The 14,896-nt window shown below is 44.1% G+C and overlaps 1 protein-coding gene across 1 annotated transcript in view; it reads left to right on the forward strand.

Moving 5' to 3' along the window:
• RUNX2 (RUNX family transcription factor 2) overlaps positions 1 to 14,896 on the forward strand; it is an 83,979-nt gene that overhangs the window by 62,888 nt on the left and 6,195 nt on the right. The gene's annotated exons all lie outside the window — the stretch shown is intronic.

Here is a 14,896-nt window from a genome sequence, read left to right on the forward strand (position 1 = left end):
CAGGGTTTGAGCTTGATTTTAATTTTGTTGAGAATCCTTAGAAGGGGAAGGTGGCGAGACTTCATCTTCCCCTACACTTTTCCTACACCTCCTCGCCCTTCTCCCTAAACACTAGTCTCTTGCTTTTTGATTCACCTTTGAGAGACTCTTGCAGAGTCAAGGTCTTTAGATGCTGGAGGACCTGTCCTGCAAGTGTACCAGAAACACATTCAATGCTGGCTGTGAAAGAGCCTGTCCTGTGCTTGACAAATGCCATATGACAAAGGAGAAAATTAAAACTGAATCTAAATAGCAGGACAAATCAGCAAACCTACCGTTTCCAGCTCTGGGCTTGCACTCTTTCTACATATTTGTCAGTTGAGGGTGTGCCACCATGCCCAGAACCTGATGTCTCATGTGCTGAAGTCCCTGCAGCATTTAGGGTGGACTTTGCTGTCTTTATATTTACTGCGTTGTTGAGAAGGGACACACTGAGATAGATGAGAGACACACTGAGATAGATGAGGGATGAGCTGGGACAGATGAGGGAGACACTGGGCTCAGTCTCTAAACAAAGGACTGCAGCCCGTCTGAATTTAAATGGCCTGAAAGTTGTGTAACAAATTACACAGTGGTAGGGCTGGACTGTAAAATACCGGTACTGTTAAATTGTCAGCAAGGTCGGTTTTGAACTGGGTTGGCCAACACTGTTGCAAGCAGGTCCCAGCTGTGGTTTGGAAATGAGCAGAGTCCCAAACCTGTTCCTGTGGGCAGCTCAGAGGCAGCCACCCCATTATGGATTCAGGATTTAATATTACATCTGTGGCCAGACCATCCTAACTAGATTTAGAGCCAGGGAATGTGCCCCGACCCTGGGCTGTTTGCTAGTTCAAGTATAGCCAAGCTTTCCCATTAATTTGTCTCGCTCTGTAGATATCACCACAACGGTTTGGGCCATCCTGGACCCTCATCAAAAACTGAATTTAGGAAACATTCCTGTTCTCACAGCTCACTGAGTGCTGGCAAGTATAAATGTAATGCCAGCCATGCCCTAATCAGTGACACTACTGTTCCTTTAGACAATTTAATTTTCATTCTTGTAAGTCTAAAAATCTTAAAATAAAAACCCACATATAATGGAAGCAGCTCCAGCTGACCCTCTGGATTTAGTGTTTTTATGTTAATGAGAAAGTGAGTGACAGTGATGGGCTTTTTTTTTTCTTGTGGTCCTGTACTGGTTGCCATTTTGGGTTTCTAACCCTGAATGTGAATTACCTTGGATTTTGCTAATGTCATGTGCTCGCATGATCTCTTTAACAAGGATTGTTCTGGGGGGAATTTGGTCTTTGAAATGTACTAACTTTGAAAGAAATGTTTATCTTCTGCTAAGTTGCTCAGAAAACTTTACAGTGAAAAAGTAGAAACTCTGGCCATGGAAGTAGCTATTCTTGCATCCCTTTCTTCCTGTTAACTTGATTAAATGTTGTGGGCAATAAGCACATTTCAGGAAGGGACTCTTAATAAGAGAAGGCGCTGTTGCTGCCTCCAAAATACAATTCTTTTCTTCTTTATGTGCTCTGGGAAGCAGAAAAACAGTTAATACTGTGCCTATTGCCAGCACGGCCTTAGCGTTAGCGGCCCCTGAAATGAATGAGTAGTTCACGCTTCAGCAATATTGTCTCAGGCTCCTGGCAAACCCAAGAAGCCAACTCGGTTTCTGGTGCTCTTGCTATGCTGTGATGTTTTTCTTGGTGACTATAACAGTTTTCACTCTGTCTTCTTTTTTTTTTTTTTTTTTTTAATTAAACGGAAGCCGAAAGACTCAAGGTTGTCTCTGTCTCCACTTCTCCTCACTAACGTTCAGTGCTTTCCCCGCGAGGTGACACTGAGTCAAGGCAAAGTAAAGACCTTGGGGGGGAGCTCAGGTCTTCAGAAACAACCCGCTCATTTTGCTACCTTCCCTAAACTTGTAACTTGCCTTCCCTTTTTTTTTTTTTTCATTATTTTTCAGTGGTTCTATTTATTTTGTTTGCCACAGGTTTTCCATTTTTAGTCTCCTGCCCACTTGGTGCCACCTGGGAATCTCAGCACCTTGGCACTTGTCTGTGGGCTTTCAGTGGCAGCCTCTCCACTGGGTTGAGCCTTTCATTGGAGCAATTGTCCAGAAGATGTGTTGCATGATCCTTACCTCAAATTTTTCTAGCGTGGGTGGCCTCAAATTAGGCACCTATGCCCATATTTAGGTGGTAAAACAAGTGGGCTGATTTTCAGATGTTTGAATGTTATAATGCCTGTCTTTAAGCCCTTCTCATTTACTTAAAACAGCTGTTGGGGGAGGAAACAAACAGGAAAAATGAAGACAGAGGGAAGGAGTTTTATTCCTGAAATAAGGGATTTAAAAAAATACCAAAAAGAAACAAGTGGAATGTTTTGAAATGGAATAAATTTGTTGCTGATACAGGCAGGAAATAGCACACTCAAATATATGTGGATGTATAGATATATTTTTATCTGAGCTTTTTTTGCAATGTGTTTTATATTTAGGACACATATCAAGATTTGCATCTGTTTCCAGAACTTGCTGCTAACAGTTAGTAATGATGCCAAAACATACTTTAGTTCCAGCTTGAGACCAAATGATATTCAGGGCTCTTTTTTTATTACTAATTTAGGGTCTGATATTAATTAAGGAAATTTTCCATAAGTGCCAGGCATTTTCTGAAGAACTCATTAAAATTATATTAACTTAAACCGGAATCACAGTCTGAGCATGTTTTGTAATGATTATTCTTACTGACTCTGCTGGGTTTTGTAAACAGAATGCTAATTGTTAATGGGGCAACCGGGCCCTCAATTCCAGACTTTCAAAGGGCCAGATTCTGAGCCATTACCTAAATGTGTGTTCCCAATAAAGTCAATAAGCTCCTAACAGGAAGGCTGTGGGATAGAACTCTTTGTTTCATCCTTGTGCAAAGGCATTTGATGATTTCTCCATTCTCTTTGTGAAATTGCTGTTAATTTTCTACCTACAATGGAGCCAGTAATGGTGGCTGATGAAGGACCACATGTGTCCTGACACAGAGAGGGAATCAGTCTCCATACGTGAAGATCTTTGGTACACCATGTTCACTTATTTTATCCCCCTCCCCTGCAGAGGCTACAAGAAAGCTGGGGAGGGACTTTTGGCAAGAGCATGGAGTGACACAACAAGGGGGGAATGGCTTTAAACTGAAGGAGAGTCAATTTAGATTGGTTTTGATGAAATTGTCACTGGGAGCGGTGAAGTACGGCCACAGATTGCCCAGAGAGGTGGTGGATGACCCATCCCTGGAAACATTCAAGGCCACATTAAGCAGGACTTTGAACAACCCGATCTAGTTGAAGGTGCCAGTGCCCACAGCGGGAGGGTTGGACTAGATGATCTTTAAAAGGTCCTTTCCAATGCAAAACATTCTGTGATTCTATGGTTTTGCCCTTAAGTCTCCATGGCCTTGGGTCTTTGTTGCGCTGAATTTAGTTTGATTAATTGCACAGTATGAGTTTATGCTTGGTTCCATAAAATGCAGGAGAATTTGGTCCTTCTCAGACCATGACTGTGTTTGGTAGAAGACAGGTAGAGGAGTATCATATGCCCTTCAGAGACTGGATGGTTTAAGAGGCCCAATTCTGCAATTCTTACATTAAAAAATACAACTCAAGAGGCAAAAACTGCTGCTGGTAGAAATAAGCTGGATTTGCCTTGATTTTCAGTGAAATTGCCTCAAATTTCTGACCATGCAGAATTTGACCACACTGAATTTGGTCAACAAGGGAGTGTTGGAGTCCAGCAGAGCCTCACAACACCTTTTTGAAATGGTTTAGCAATGGTTGTTGGTCCCATTTTACACATGACCAAATCTCCTCCCCTCTTGATGGATATTTTAGCAGAAAAAGAACCTGGTGTCCTGCCAGCTTGGCTGTCAGATTTCAAAGAGCATTGATACTGGTGATAGTGGACCGATGCTGGTGACCAAAACAGAAGGCAAGAGCCATGCAAGTGTTGAGGTTTTCTGTGGTTGTACAAAAGCAAACAATGTAGGCAGTGATGGAGAGGAAGATGACGAGATAAAATGAGGGAACGCACCTTCACGTGGCTCATGAAGGATGTTATTAAGGGAGAAGGAACTATTTCACATGCACGAAGGGAGGGTATTTGGGGACACTAATCTGGAAATCTCTTAATATTTGCTTTCAGAATGACTCAAAAGGGAGCGAGGGAAGGGATCAAAGCAGGAGATGCCTTCCTGAGCTTGGGCAGTTTCCCCATGTCCATGGGAGCAGTGTGCAGGTGGTGGAGTGTCCCCTCAGGGGGAACCCAACCCCATACCCATGCAGTGCTCAATGGTGCTTCTATGTCCAAGGAGTTTTTGTGGAGTGTGAGGATTTTTAGCCAAGGTGAAACTTCGTATATAAAGCTTTGGGAAGAATAATTTGACATAAGGAGCTCTCCACAGATTCATAGGTTATTAGTACAGTGAAACCCATGTGGATATTTGCTTTAAACCCAGGAGTAAGATTTGCCCAAATTAGCTCTCATTTGAACTTGAGGATAACTTTTGAGAAAAAAAGAAAACCCAAAAGCTCAGTTGGTCTTCATTTAAAAATTTCCAGGGAAGCAAAATCCACCACAACCTTTGGTTACAGACACTAATTAGGCTCACTTTGAAATGTGGGTCTTATTACTAGTCTGAAAATCAGTTTCCACTCATTTGAACTTGCTGTAACTTGGCTATAACTTTGTCTGCCAGATTGCAGCACAAATTTTTATTTCTGAGGTTCACATGGGTGCCTGTGGCAGTGATACATACAAGGAGGAGGTGGGTAGGACAGGTGGTGGCTGTGGTGGTCTCAAGGAGGTGGCAGAAGCCACAGGGAACTGACTGGTGCGGGATGCAGAACTGGTTTGAATTGAGAGGAGGCTGGAGGGGCACCATGCAAAAATATTTTGGTCATTTTAGTTTGCTGTGGTTTCACTATAGTCTATCAAACAGTGGAAGTTCCTTTCCCTGTTCAGCCAAACTCCTACAGTATCCATTTAAAAGGTGTTGTTTTTAGTTGAATTGCTGGTGGCACTCTACTTTTCTAACCCACCTGAAAAAACTTACGGAAAAAGCATTTTTCACTGACTTCGTGGACTTCTACAATTCCTTTAGGAATCTTTTTGCCTTTGTATTTGCCAGTTGTAGTCTCTCCCTTTTTTCTAACAAAATGAATTTAATTCCTCTCCCACTACCCTAGATGGAGATACAGGAATAGGACAAGGGGGTATGCATTCTCCCCTCATTTTCATACATCATTTAACCTTTTATTTTAAGAAACACAACTGGTCACAGTGGCTTTTTCCTCCAAATTTAGTTAGCATTTGCACTGTCAAAAGCAAAGCTCAGAGCTGAGGCTGTGGCCCCATCGGGGAGCAAACACCCAGCCAGAGTAGCCTCCTTGCTCTCCACAGTTCTAAGGATTCCACAGGCAAATTTGCAAATATAGAGTTGAAACTGTCTTAAACCCTTGGGATTACTTGGACCACGCAACGCTCTCATTGTGTGAAGAAGTTTAATTCTAAAAATAGGAGTATCGTACACTTAATGCAGGGGATTTTGTGGTGGTTTGAAGGTGCCTTTGGAGGAGGAGAGGAGTCAATGTGCTGCATATTCAGACCTGACTGGGCCACATCACCTCCAAATTTCCTGGTGGCTGTTCCCAGAGGTCTATCTAACCACCCATTTGACTTTTTATCCTGTGGTAGCCATGAGTGTTTGCTGTAATACGTTAATTTGTAATTTAGAAGTGCTGGGATAGGCAGCTGGAGGAAGCCTCTTTGGGCTTGTGTAAGAAAGAGGAGCAATCGTGCTGAGAGAAGGGGAGCACCAGCAGAGAAAACAGCCCAGAGGATTTAAAACAAGGCTCAATTCTGAAAGCAAAATGGAGGGGTAGGGCATCTCACAGTCTCTTAACATCGCATTTCTCTGGCAGTGAGCAGTGGAAGGTGGTGTGCTCAAATTAGGATCAGTACCCACAAAGCCTCTTTCATTTCACTGAGATGAAAAGTCGCTACACAAGCTCTAGCGATGCCACATGTGTGGTTTCCACTCGTTATTTTTAATGTCTAACTGGGCTATCTCTGTCTGATCCATAGACATCATTGCTTTTTAATGCCCTTTTCTATTAAACAAGCACTGTTTAGAATTGGCAGAATATTATAAAGCCAGTAGCTAAAGGTATGTCCACCTTGGTTTAGTTTACGTAATTAGGCTGCACAATGAGCTTGCTTGGAAAACCAGTTTGCAGCACAGGTACAGGACCAAATCTGCAGGGCACATCATTTTTATTGGATAGATGTCTGTAAAAACACAGCTTGCCGTATTTAATTTTGTGCTGAAATGATGTTCTGTGTTGTGCTGAAAGCTGAATGTGGGATTGAAAGATTTCCACAAACTGGAGATCAGTCCCCTTGTCAAGGCATCAGTTGAGGTTTTGGCTTTAGCTGGGGCACCCAAATTTGGCTCCTGCAGGCGGTGAAGTTCAGTGATCAAAGCAATAGTTGTATTTGTGAATAGCTAATGGACCTTTGCTGGAATCACCGCCGGCCATGCGGCTGCTAATAGTGTTTGCATTGTGGCAGTGTCTGGAGGTCTGATCCCCTTGTGCTAAGGACTGTACAGTAAAAGAAGAGGAGGAAAAAAGAGAGATCAGCCTGTCCCCTATGAATTTGCACCCTTGAATACAGCACAGCTGGGTACAAGATGTACAGTGGAAAACAAGAGGGGATTGTAGCATAAAGAGAGCCAGAGAGGTGGTAGCAGTGGCTTTAATCTCACTAGAGCTGGCAGGTGGTGAGTGTGGGTCAGAAGGGAGTGCAAGGATGATGTTTGAGGGTGCTCGTCTCAGGTTTTAGGGCTAGCAGGAAGGAAAGGACAAAGCTGCTGGTTACAGCTTGTAGTAAGAGGCAAGTGGTGTCTGTCAGCATCATCACTGAAAAAGCTGAGTGGGGCAGAAGATCAGCCACACCAGGTTTGATGAAGGGTCCATTCAGGACCTGTCACCTTGTCAGCATGGAGTGCAAGATGAGAATATTTACATATTCCCAAGCTCTAGGCATTGCCAAAGCTGGATTATTCTGTCTGCATCATTATATTTAATAGTTCTTAATAGAGACTGGTGAATCTGCTTTCCCCTAGGTGAGCGAGAATAGTCCCAGAGTATCTGCTGGATCAATTCTTCCATTTCCTATAGGTCTGTAGTGTCGTAATCATATAGGACTGACAGGAACCTTGTGAGATCATATGATCTGTGCCGCTCTGTGCAGAAATAGGATCAAACATCTGCAGATCATTCCAGTTCAGTGGAGCCAGCTAGTTATGTGTGTTGTTGCCACTGAAAACAAAAATAAAACTATGTCCCAAAGAAGGAATCCCAGCCAAAAAAACTTCATTAAAGTTGAAATAGATAATTTGGGTGCAGTTAAAAGACTAGAGATGCATAGAGTTTGTTAACCTTGACAGAGGGAAGGTATAGAGACCTCAGTGAGAAATAGCATAAACATTTAGATATCCTCTAGGGTGCAGATTGAAAGGGCTGGGATCTGGACTAGGGACTGAGGATTGAAAAACAGACCATCTGCAAAGGTGACTGGCTTGCCAAATAGGAAGGGAGGCAAGTGCCTCAGGAACACCAGGAGGGCTGCTGACCCGAAATCTCTGCAACATAAACCCAAGATGAAATGGCTCATTGGAAGAGGTGTCTCGCAGAAGCTGCTCAGAGGAAGTCCCCGGGAACTGTGATGTGGATGCTGGCATGGCCAGAGGAGCCACAGAGGAATCCTGGCAATGGGAAAAAGGCACCTCTCTTTCCCCTTTCTTCCCTCTTCCTCTCTCAAATATCTCCCTCTAAAGGGATTTTTTGTTTGTTTTTGTTTTCATTTTGATTCCTGCTGAAAGCCAACCCATGTTGTTTTCTTTTTTATGGGTGAAAAGGAGCACAGGGGAGGATCTAAGCACCACCAGAGCCGAATTGGGAGCCATCGTATTAGATTCCAAAATTAGATAGGAAGCTGGGTTTAAGGTTAGTCCAAACCCAACCAGTTCCTCGTTTGGCCTGGCCCACGTAGGTGGGCCAGACTGGTTTGGAGCTGTTTTGAGGACAGGCTGCTTGCCCATGGAGGAAGCCATTCCAGCCGCAGTGGAGCTGGAGCCCGGCGGCTGGTGCTCAGCCGGCCCAGCTCCTGCTCTCTCCGGTCTGCGCTGCAGATGCGCTGGAAGTTTGGTTTAAAGCCATTTTTGCTGCTGCTTTCTCAAGCAGATGAGGACAACTGAAGGCGATAACTCAGGCTGACTTTGTACGCATCTTTTTTATTTCAGAAAAAGGGATCGTGTATGAAAGTTTATTTTAAGTCAAGTTTTCTCTTTGCTCTGTCTGACTTCCACTTTTTCTGTGTCTTCCCTGTTGAAGAGCTTAAAAAAAAAGTCTGTTGGGTTTTGCCTTTAATCTTTGTAATTTTACAACATTTCCCAACACAAGATTTCATAGTATTTTTCAAACTGTAGAACTGGCCTTTGTCACTTGGCTTATAAGAAGTATTAAAATATTCATCCTATAGTAAGGAAAATTTACCCAGGAAAATCAAATTATATGCCCTAATTCACAAAACAAAGCAGTAGCGAGAGCCAGAAAGCAACGCATCACATTTCCCCTGGTAACAGCTTTAATGGATAAGTGGGCTTTCTATTTCTAGTCACTATTGATGATCTGAACTTAAAATTCAAGATACCATGTCCCAGATAAATCACCGTTGGTGACCTAAAGAGCTGCTAGTAGTATAGCCTAAGGTACATCAAACAGCCTAAAGCATGTTTGTGATGTGAGCTATTACAGACCAAAGTCTGTTTCTCTTTCTCATCACCAGCTTCCTGGGAGGATAAAACCTATATTCAGACTTTACACTATGGAGAAGAAGCATTTATTTAGAGGTGTTCAAAGTTAGGCTGGTTTAAGCTTCAGTACGGCTGATGAATGGAGATGCTGTGTGGACAAGCTTATAACGGATTGAAACTTTGCTTTGAGTAGTTTGCCTTAACTTAGTAAAAAAATTCGGTTAGGTCTGAAAGGAATGAAAAAAATATACAGAGGGATTTACAGGGCTTCTACTAAATGGGATTGAAAATCGTATATTGTTAACGCGAATATAAGAAGGAATACAGTTCCCTCTAGCCCTGCTCTACAACCATGTTTAGCTGTCTGTGCCCTGCTGAATTTCATGGCAGTCTGGTGTCTAAACTGGGCTGAAACCTCTGTAGGTCTTTGAAATGCTCAGAGTTTTCTACTCTTAGCTATGAGAGCAGAAGCTCCAGTGAAAACAGCCCAGTGGTTGCGTGCAAAGTTTTCCTCTGTCTCCCTGAAGCTCGTGGTGACGGTGGCAAGTCCTGCTCTGTGGCTTGAGAGCCTCCACTTTGCTCTTGCTATGCCGAGGGTCGCGACATCCCCGAGCTGCTCTTGCTCTGCCTCATGAGATGAGAGCAGCGTTTTGGCTCCATGTTCACCCACACAGGGCTCCTTCTCACCTGAGCCTCCCAGAATTCATTTGGACGGTGGGCCTTGAGTCATGCTGACGTGTTTGACAATTTTATCACAATGTTACCATTGTTTGTGTTACTTGGGGGAAATGTGTTCTCACTGTAAGGGAAAAAACTCTGGCCGTCGCTGGGTGAGTTATTTTCCACTGTTTTCACTCCAACAGCGTTATTGCGCCTGCTGTTAAAATCCTTAACCTAAGATGGAAATGCCTCCCTGGTATCTCCCCTCTTCTTTCTCCAGTAGCCAGAAGCTCCATGGGCTAAGTGCCCTCATCCCCTCGGAGCGGCTGCTCCTGCAGGATCCTGTGCAGCCCCGGCTCCGAACACAAGCAGCCGCTTTCAGCTGCCTCCAGGATGAGGTGCGGCTGTTTACCCTCCGGGGACACGGGACTTCATGCCGGGGAGGATTAAAAATCAACATCATGGCCCTGCATGTGGACAGGGACCGAGGCTGAAAATGTCCTTTGAAAGGAGAAGTTATTTTGGAGGGGAGAAATGTGGTTTTAATTGTTTAGATGAGGGGGGGGGTTCGTGTTTTATGGATGTCTAGGGGCTGGGGAGGTGCTTTTCTTCCTCTGTGTATGATATTGTTCAGGGAAAAAAAATGGACTATCTACATTTGTGAATTTAAGCTTTTTTGGCCAGAAGGGTAACAATTTGTAGGGTTTGATTTTTCTCTGGAAAAAAAACCCCAACAACAGAGCTTTTTGAGAACAAGGCCGAGTAACCAAAATATGTTTGTTTTTGTTTAAATTGCTCAGTAGAGAAATCGTCTCTTGTCTATTGTTAGGAGCGAGGTTTAAATCAAAGGCAAGTTCTACATATTCTAAAATATACAGACAACTCTTTGAAAGCAAAGCCAAGCCAAACTTTAAAAGAGACCTTCTCCTTGATGCAGAAGTTTTCAGTTAGTTATTGTGCCGGAGCTTGAGTGGAAAGAACCAGCCTGAGAAACAAATGGCAAATCCTCATTTTGGTGGCAGAAGCCAGGGAGAGCATCGTATTAATAGCACACGAGACCTTTCCACAGCCGTTCTAGTCCAGGGCTTTTCCAGCAGCAGCAAGGAAAAGCCTTTGCAGTTCGTGGGTATTTTTTTGCGTTCGGATTTGGCTGTGGAAGGTTGAAGCGAGCGGCGGAGTGAGGGAGTGGAGGGCCTGATCCTCTCGTGTTGGGTGGTCCCTCCTACCGCAAATAACCCTATTGGAAACAGAGGGACTATTTGTGGAGTCATTTGTTTGTCAGGAAAAGTAGGGTTTGTAGGATACAGCCCCAATTAGCAGCCAAATTCCTGGTTATTTTCTCGTGATAAAAAGGCGGGTAGCTGTCACAGAGATGCACGTAGCATCCCTTCAGTTCCCACTTGAACTCCTGCCACTTGCTCCATGCTTCTTCCCACTTCCTCAGCTACGCAAAAGTTATTCCGGCACCACACTAGCTCAGATGAGCTGCCTGCTTCCCTCCTGCCCGACACTGACGTGGCCTCCAGCCCTTTTCTGTGCTGTTTAGGATCGTCAGGGCACTCCTGGCTCCTGCTCGCTGGTACCTTGGGGTTGTTCTTGAGCTTTGGCTCCAAGCACATCTGGCAGGTGATATCCACCCCCTGCCTGGCCTTACGGCCCAAACCCAAACACATCATCCCACCATAAACTCTGCTTTTAGCATGGCCCAGATACAGCCAACCCCATCCAGGGGATGTCCCCTTCTGAATCCGTCCTTTCTTGGGAGATTTACTTAACGTACAGTTTATCACCAAGCTGCAGTTTTTGCAAGGGCAGGAAGGAAAGGAAAGGAAGGAAAATTTGTAAGGGGAGGAAAAAATTGCCTGCACAGGTTACCAGACAGTGGGCACCTGCCCAACCCACCCAGGCTGGTGCAGGCAGGGCCATGGCTATGCGGACCCTGTGTGAGCTTGGCAGATGCCAGGAGAGCTGTCTGGGAGCTGCAGGAATGCTGATAGCAGTGTCCTTAGTTCGGGGAGGAGGAGTGCTCTTGTTAATTGTATTTTTTTGTGACTCCCTGTTTTGGTAGCCATAAGTCATTAGTGGGTTTTAGGTTGTTTTTTTTTTTTTAACTTTTTTCCCCCCCTTGAAACTGAAATGAGGGCTGAAAGGGTAGATTTGTCCTTCTTTTTTATTTCTTTCCTTTTTTCCCCTCTATTTTTTCTTTTTCTTTCTTTTTTTTTATTTTTTTTTTTGGCTAATCTGAGGCACACTGCCACATCTGAAGCCACTTGGCTTATTATGGATTTCATGGAAACTGATTCCCTGAAAGTGTTTCCATATGTGTGTTCCCAATATATCCCATCCTTTTCTAAATGGGAGTACAAACTCGCACACGAGCTGGAAATGGCTTCAGGATGTGACAGAGAAGTCATATGACTGGAGTGGCACTGTGTGTGGCCCTCTCTGAAAGACATGGTGTCCTGTGTGCTGGCTCCCATCCTACAGTAGATCCAGTTTCAAAGAACATCTTCCTTCCCGGCTTCTTAAAAACTCTTAATCAAGAACCAGCAAGGAATCCTCTGTCCTCGGGAGAGATGTGTATTAGTTGAATAAGATTTGAAAGGAAAATTTGGATAGGAAGGGAAAAAGAGGGGTTTAAAGGGTGAAATAACAGAGCAATGCCAAGGGCTTCCCCCCACCCTCCCTGTCCCTGCAAAACATAGTTCCTTTGTGTCTGCCTCAGGATCAGATGGTATTTCTGAGTTAGTAGCATGCAGTGGAAAAGTACAATTCATGACAACATTGGAAACAAATATTTATACTGGATAGTTAAGGCACATTTTTCTGAAAAGAAATAAAAAAAAAAAGGAGGAATAAAGTAGCCTGTGAGCCATGATGTATATTATCTTCTCATTCACTGAATTTATTCAGGATTGCTGTCCCAACGCTTGCCTTCGCTGTGCCTGCACCACAGTGCTCAGCCCTGCGGTTTCACCCCCTTGCTGTATACAACACGCTGAGGTTGCTCTCCAAGAAAAGCCTCAAGTGTTCCTGCTGATGCCTTTCGGCTGGAGGAAAACAGCAGTGGCTGAATTTCAGGCAGGAAAAATTGAGGAAAACCAAATGGAGAGCGCTATGCGCCTGTGTGCGTGTTCGTGCCGTGCCATGGTGCAGAGCTCCTAGACTTATTTCCAGGAAGCATTATTTACTTTTTGGTTCCAGCATAGTGTATAGATGGCCTGAGACTTTAAACAAGCAGGGGGCTTTTGATATACTGCCAGTTCTTTTCCACCTGAATCACCTGTGACAGCTCCAGACTGGAGCTGCTGAGATGAGATGGCAAAGGCTGAGGAGTTAGAGGCTCCCCATCACAATAGGTCAACAGGCAGCCACGGGTGGCAGGTCACAACCACCAGCTGAGGACCTGTTTCTGTAATGTGACCATTTGTCCCCCTCCTGTGGTTCTCATTAGGAAGGTTTACAAGTCCTGTGTGAGGCAGCATCTGTAAATGAGACGGTGATGACTGATGCTTCCATAGCTTCATTTCCGCTTCCAACAGTCCATCTATGAGGGGCTGATTGTTGCACTTTTCTACCTATTGATGTTCCCTAAATTTTAGATGAGCTAACTCTGGGGGTGCAGTGAGAAGCCACCTGTGTTTTGATGTGTAGTGTCACCCAGCAAGACTTGGGTGCCTGAAGGAAACGAGCTTCATCCGGAAGAAAAGTCCTATTGAGGGAACAGGACAGGTAATGATGGAACCTGGGCTGAAGAAGTGCAAAGAGACTCCTATTTTGCTCTTAAGCAATATAGCATCTCTTCTTGGGAAATCCTCTTCTTTATCTGCTTGGGAAACATTCTCCTTTATTTGCAAGAGTGGTACTTTAATGGTCGCAGCTAACTGTTATTTATGAGGTGTTTCTCCCCGCAAAGGGCTTAGGTGCAGCATCATAAATTCAGTGAAAACATCTATCTCCAAATTAATCCATGGTATTCGAGGTGCCAAAGTCCTGATACCTAAATACCAGGAGTCATAAATGTGCAGTTTACCGGGTGAAATGGGGTACTGAAGGACGACAGAAGGGATGCACTGCAATTAGGGTGCATCACACTGTTAAATGTGAGGCTCTGAAGGGGTTAAAGTGTTCCTTCCTCCCTCTGACTTTTGTGAGACTGCTGTGCTTAATAATGTTGCAGTTTAAAGGGTCCCAACTAGGCCTTGAAGTTAACACCTTGTTGAGGTGAAGAAAAGAGGAGGGGGGTGCCAGTTCACACCTTTTCTGCAGCTATTGTTTGCCGGGAGACCTGCTTGGGGTGACCTGGATGGAAAGAAATGAGAAAAAAAATTATGCTTTTTTGCTTTTTTTCTTTTTTTTTCCCCTCCTGAATTAAAGAGAGGGGAAAAGGCATTTGAAAACATACAATTTCCTATGATAAATGGCTCCAAATATCCAGATGACGCATGCTCATCCCAAAAGTGAATCGGGAAGGGAGAAGCCCTGTGCATTATTTCTGCTTAACCCTCACCCTCACAGCGTGTAGACACACATTCAGTGGCAGATGCATGGGAGGAATGTCCCTGAGCTTGGCAAGAAGCTGAGTACCAACCTAGGTTTCTGGGATCACGACCTAATGGCTACAGCAAGGAGTAGATACAGGAGGAGGTGGTTTGGGATCCCTGGGAATTGCATTCCCGGCTGCATCCTACAGTGGTGTATAGAGGGAAGGTGGTACAGCACTTTTGGAGAGCCAAAGGCCTGCCTGGAAGGAGACAGAAAGATCATGCTGTGTGTGATTCACTAAACACTTATTAGCAGAAGGAGGGAACAAAAATTTAACAAAATGAAGAGCAAAATAACATTGTCTCCCTGATACAGAAGGATGCTTGGGAAAGACCCAAAGAGATGCAGCTAGGAAATAACTAATCTTCCATCCAAACACATTGCAAAGAATCCTTAAGATTGCAAAACGAAGTGCTCAGAAATTGAGAAATCTCAGTACTTACATTGCCTGTGCAACTCTACATTAGCCTCATTTTGCTTATGCATTATATTAGAGATTTTAATTACAGGATCACATGATACTTTTCCCACGGGATTCCTGTCTCATTCAGTGCACAAGATGGACAGTGCTAACTTAATGAGCAGCTCTTGTTTTCTTCTTGTTCTTTGCATTTCCTCAGGCCTTGCTTATTGCAGAGCATTAAATGCTGCTCTGAAGAAGGAATCCCTAATTTCTTGCTGGGCTTTGCTCTAATATTTCTGCCATAGCATTTGTATACAGCTCACTGTAGTGCAATATTCCCAAGAAAGAAAGAACCTGCTTTACATAGAGAACTGAGGCTCTCGTGTCATTCAGTGCACCT

Source organism: Manacus vitellinus, unplaced genomic scaffold (genome assembly GCF_001715985.3).
Source record: "Manacus vitellinus isolate BGI_N305 unplaced genomic scaffold, ASM171598v3 scaffold_11_pilon, whole genome shotgun sequence".
Taxonomy (NCBI): Eukaryota; Metazoa; Chordata; class Aves; order Passeriformes; family Pipridae; genus Manacus; species Manacus vitellinus.